The following is a 6,156-nucleotide window of genomic DNA, read 5'->3' on the forward strand; positions in this document are numbered from 1 at the left end:
TCCTGGGCGTGCCCACAGGGTAGACTGAGTTTTGGCTCTGTATTGTGGTTTAAGCAGCATGACCAACTGACATTTCTGCCTACCTCACCCTTTGCACTTGGGGTCAAAGTTCACTGTGGTGTAACAGAAAAGAGAAGCTGAGAGCCAAGAGGACAAGGTCTTTTTAAATGAGGCTAGCTCAAGACCTCCCACCTGTCCTGTACAGGTTTTCTGCCTGTCGAAGAAGGCGGCACCCCTCTTGTTACTAAGGAAACATGGATCTCTGGGGCGAAGGCTTTGTGGGTAAAATGAGGATGTGAGTTCAGATCTCCAGCAGCCACGTAGAAGCCAGGCACAGTGGCATGTATCTAACCCCAGCTGTAGACACAAGATGAGCGGACCTGGGAGCTTTCTGGCCTCCCAGCCTAGACAGATGGTTGAATTTGTTTCAGTGAATCTGTCTCAAGAGAGCTAAGGTGGAAAGTAAATGAAGAGAAAACCTAAAGTTGACCTTTGCCCTCCGCACATTTGTACACTTGAATACACACACACACACATGCACACACATATATACATATTCATGCTCACGCATTTATCTCTCTCTCCCTCTCTCTCTCCTCTCTGTGAAGTCTCTTGAACCAGCAGATTGGTGTCACTGTCTCAAGGAAAGGGGGAACTAGAAAGCTAGGACTGTCTTCAACCACTTAACGAAGCTCTAGTGTTCCAATCGGAGAATGATACAGAGCTGGTGTGATTCACACTGTGGGAACCACAGTGGATAACAATTTAGCCCTATGAGAAAGAAGCAAAACACAGTCACCCAGTACGGCCTTGAGACGAAGCTCAGGGTTAAAGTCTATCTGTTCTCTCAGAGTTTAACCTAAAGGGTCTCGCTCTGCACGCAAGAGTCAACTGAGGAGCTCTTAAGAGCATTAAAGGGGAAGCTGCCCCCTGCCTCACTACCTCTGCTTTAACTGCCAGGAACAGGCCCACCTAACAGTTTTATCTCTGCCCCAACCAAGAAGCAGAATATTCCTTTAATCAGGACAACTGAAGGGCTGTAGTCTCTTTGAGGAAGTGAAGAATACATGGTGCTGTTTTTTTTTTTTTTTTTTTAAGATTTATTTATTGTATATGAGTGCTTAACTCTATTTGCATGGATGGCTACATGACAGAAGAGGGCATCAGATCTCACTATAGATGGTTGTGAGCCACAACATGGTTTCTGGGAATTGAACTCAGGACCTCTGGAAGAGAAGCCAGTGCTCTTAACCACCCAGCCATATTTCCAGCCCATAAACTTTGCTTGCCAGATGGCTATTATAAGGAACATTTTTTTTTTTTTTTTGAGACAAGATTTTTCTGTGTAGTCCTGGCTGACCTGGAACTCTGTAGACCAGGCTGGTCTTGAACTCACAGAGATCTGACTGCCTCTGCCTCCAAAGTGCTGGGATTAAAGACACGTGCCACCAACTGTCCGGCTCCTATTGAGTCATTTTTATAGGACTGTCTAGCACAGTTCTAAGAACACCACTTAGATATTCTAAATAATTCCCCAAACCCGTGAGTTCAATGACCCAGTATCTGGCAGTCTCCTCGAATCTGTGTCTCAGCCGTGGTCAGATACTGTAGTGCTTGTGTGAGCCAGGCCTCGTCCTATAGATACCAGGAAGAGAATCACTGAGAAATAATTGTCCAAATAACGTTTCATATGGGTAAGATTCACCTCTGAGGACTGCAAGCCTGTCCTGGAACTGAAAGAAACGCAGTGATTGTTTCAGTCTTGACTGTGCTTGCCTGCTGGGTTTAAGACCACATAGGTAGCAAAAATTACCTTTTGTTTTTGTACGGTCAAGGCTAACTGAGGATCTCATCTTCAGGGGTCAGCAAGTTATTTAAAAAGAGCTCCCCCTGATGACCGCAATGTCCAGGAAGGAAAATCGCCTGCTTAACATTTATTAATTTAATTAATATTTAATAAAGAAATACTTCAGAAAATGTGAACAGTACCTCAGTCAAAAAAACATCCTGTAAAGGAGTGGTTTCAGGCCCCAAATGATTTCTAGAAGCCTCTGAGGTCCCTTTTCAGAGTTCAGATCTCAGGGCTGAATTTTAGTTTTGTTACATCAGAATCTCCTCTCTCAAGGCCCACAAGTCACTTAATTTTCCCAGATCAGCTAGCGAGCCCCAATATATTTGCTGGGAATGCATCTGGGCCTCAAATGGCATAAGCCCAGGCTGATATGGTCCTGACTACACCCGGAAAAGTTCTCTCAGCTTTGAGGACTTGCTACAGTGAGCTGGGCTCCGTCAAGAGGCAGCCAACAGAGAGAAGCCTGTGACTCAGGGCCCTGGACAAACCTTCCTCCTCCAAGGATGATTCTGAACCCTCAGTATCCTCCTCTCCCAGCAGCAGAAGCCCGCTCTGCAATCCCATTTCAATCAAGAGTAATCAGCAGCTGCTCCTGATACCTGAGTATCTCGTATCAGTTCTGAGTGAGTTGGAGGAAAAATACCGGATTTCATTTGTCATTCTCGGGGCTCAGATGAATTCATGTGAGGTTCAGAAAATACCTTGTGCCCTAAGATACTGCCTTCCTGTAGTGTGTGTGTGTGTGTGTGTGTGTGTGTGTGTGTGTGTGTGTATGTATTCGTGTCTGCTAGATGCCTTCCTGGCACACCTAGACAGCATCTTCCTGAGCACAAGCCTTCTGAGCAGAGGAGTTGAGTCTTCAATAAAGTGGGCATGCACAGAGCTCCATCAGTGTATCGACGGAGCCCCAGGCAACAGCCCCTAACCATGGGACAGTGTCCTCAGAAGAATTTAGGGTTGAAGGTGGCCTCTTGTATAGGACAGAGGCTACAGACACAGCGTTCTTGGGGGCTGTGGGACTCCTGGAGGGTTAATGCCTTCCTCATGGGACTGAAATCTTGCCCCCACGAGCATTAAGGTGGCCTTTGTGATGTTCAGTGAACAGAAAGTCTGCCTCTGAGCTCAGAGGAAATGAAAGTCCCTTCATCTGTGTGTGCTCACACACTTTGATGGACGTTCCCCCAGTAGGGCCCGCTCTGACCATACAGGTCTCATGTCGGAATAGCAATATTTGTAAAGAGAGAGCCCAGTAAATTAGAGCTATGTAACCTCACAGACCTGGGATGAAGCTGGAGGCCTGCATCTCTTACCCTCTGCAGTTGTGGGATTCTGGTCCATGGTTATCCTTTGAGTAACTGAATGCAGCCTGGGGGCCATGGGTGATGTGGCCAGCCTCTTCTTTCAGAGACAGTTACAGCCACCCATGGTACCCAAGGTCTCTGCCTCCCTTCCCTACAGAAAGACAATATTTGTGGCCATGTAGTACAAAATACAGAAGAAAGAGCACAGGAAATGATGCCCAGAGACCTTCAGTGTGGTCCTCACTCTTCCTTGAAGTGGCTCTGGTCAGGATGCCTCGGCTGTGCAGCACCTGTTAGGACGAGAGGTGTGAGGACGCCTGGAAAGCATGATGCACAAATGCAATGTCAAGGAACCACGAGTGCCACTTAGAGGTTGACGAGGGGCTCTACTCAGGAAGCACCCTCCCCCCCACCCCGCCCTATTCTCAGCAGCAGCCTGCACAGGCCTCTCAGGACACAGAGCACCACCGTTAGTGACACAGAAAATCCCCATCCTCTGCTTTCTTAGAGCTGTCCTGTGCTGACACTGTGACCCTCGTCAACCTGTATCCCCGCGGCAAGAGGTGTCCGAAGGCGTGAAAGATCAGCTCTTGGGCCTCTACATTCTTTTGTGCCTTGACTCTGTGCTTTTTAAATTTGTATGTATGTTTGTTTGAGATGGGATCTAACTATCCTGCACGAACAGGCCTTACACCCCTAGGCTCAAGGGATCCTCTCGCCTCAGTCTTCCACCTGATCCGTGCCACTGCTTCTGGATTTGACTTGCGTTTCCATCCTTCAGCTTTGAAAAGACTGTGAGGAAGGCAGGGGCTGTTCTAGACTCCTGAGCACTGAGAACAATGAGATACAATGTTAACAAACATGATCTCTAAAATAAACAGAAGCCAAAGCTGGGAAGTGGGTCTTAACAGATATCGTATGTAGAGAAACTCTAGGTATGTGGAGCAGCCCCTGGTTCCACGTTCCTGTCACTTCTCCTGCCCCCTGCTCCCCATCGTCAGCAAAAACACGGGCGCCCTCTGTACCCAGCTACCTCCTACTTGAGGGGAGGAGGCTGGCTAGCAGAGACAATGATGGATCAGAGCAATATAAAAACACATTTGCTGCCCCTCACAAGCTTAAAATTAGATGACGATATAACTTGTTAACTTTTTTAATGCAATGAAAATCGGAGTGCAGAGTGTGGAGCGAGATTCTCAGACCTGAGCTCTGTAAGGAGGCGATCCGCAGGCTCTGAGACAGTAAGGCACGTCTGATCTGAGGTAGCAGAGATAGAAAAGATTAACCACAGCTGTGGAAGCAGCTGGGCGTGCAGCTGTCATCCCGAGGAACGTGCACTTTGTTGAAAACTGCTGCAATTGTATGCAGAGCCTTGGGCCTGAAGTAGAGCCACACCCAAGGAAGGCCGGAGTTAGGAGCGAGGCGATGCTGCCCCCTAGCGGTCATCCCAGAAGAGTCATAGTATTGGAGGCTCGAGGCAGAGCATCACTTCCTTGATGTCTATGCTCCTGTGTGCTACATGTGTATGGAGGCCAGAGGTCAGTCATGAGAGGCACTTTAAGACAGGATATCTCGCTGGGCATGGTGGTGCACACTTTTAATCCCAGGACTTGAGAGGCAGAGGCAGAGGCAGGCGGGTCTTTGTGAGTTCTAGGCCAGCCTGGTCTACAAAGTGACTCCAGGTCAGCCAAGGCTACACAGAGAAACCCTGTTTCAAAAAATCAAAAAAGAAAGAGAGAGAGAGAGAGAGAGAGAGAGAGAGAGAGAGAGAGAGAGAGAGAGAAAGAAAGAAAGAAAGAAAGAAAGAAAGAAAGAAAGAAGATAGGCTCTCTTACTGGCCTGCATCTCACTAATTCAGCTAGACCTGGCTGCCCTGTGAACCTCAGAAGTCTTCACCTTCCCAGCAAAGGGATTATTGGCATCACTAACATGCCCAACTTCTGAACAGATTCTGGGGCATAAACTCGGCTCCGCACGCTTGCAAGGCAAGCCCTTTGCTAACAGAGTGGTCTCCCCAGCCCAGTTTCCTGCCTTCTATAACTCTGAAGTGGTTCTATGACAGAACTTTCTTGGTTTTAGGAGATCCCAATTTGATACTAAAAAGAATTACTTAAACAATTTACATATCTTTGGCCCATGCAAGGTGGCCCACTCCTATAACCCCAGGACTCAAGAAATAGAGGTAAGAAAGTGGCCATGACAAAAGGCTGCGATTACATAGCGTGACACTGTCTCAACAAAGAAAAATTTAAATATGAGAAAAATCACCTGTCAGAAGAGGCAAACTTTTAGCACTTAACCTGCACAAAACAGCTCTTCAGAGCAGGCAGTCTGAGTCAGCACCCGCTGCCTGGTGGAGCAAGTGTCAGCGTTCTTTCATGGCGCTTATTTCCTGGGTTAGTGAGGGATCGATCTGAAAACAGCAGCAGGTAAAGGGGGCACGCCCTTCATGCCCGACAGAGGCTGTCCAACCAGGGGCTCCCTGGCCCTCAGACACATGAGCAGCTCTAAGGGCTGGTAACGTCCTTCCTGACCCCTTGCCCATGAGCAAAGGGACTCAGGGTGACCTGGGTAGAGATGACACTTATGTCCTATGACCTCACCCAGCACCCCTAGGGATCCAGTCCACTGGCCTCTTCAGGTGGGTCAGAGAAACATACTAACCCTAAACCCTTACTCAATTCAAACCATCCCGGGATCTCACTAGCCAAATGCTCAATCCCTGTGGCAGTCCCTTAAAATGTCCTGTTGGTTTAGGCACGGCCTGACAGTCTCAGAGACCACCCTTAGCAGGTTGAAGCACAGGCTTCATGAGACTGACATGGCGTCTTAGGCACGCTCCAGTTTATTTTAGGACAGTCTGCGTTTATTAGATCTATTGGCCCGCAGTTTTCTTTATGTTTTGCGGTTATATCTTTAGCTGGTTTGGGTAGTAGAAGTTTGAGAGTGCTTCATCTCTTTCTTTCTTTCTTTCTTTCTTTCTTTCTTTCTTTCTTTCTTTCT

Source organism: Psammomys obesus, unplaced genomic scaffold (genome assembly GCF_907164565.1).
Source record: "Psammomys obesus unplaced genomic scaffold, mPsaObe1.curated_primary_1811, whole genome shotgun sequence".
Taxonomy (NCBI): domain Eukaryota; kingdom Metazoa; phylum Chordata; class Mammalia; order Rodentia; family Muridae; genus Psammomys; species Psammomys obesus.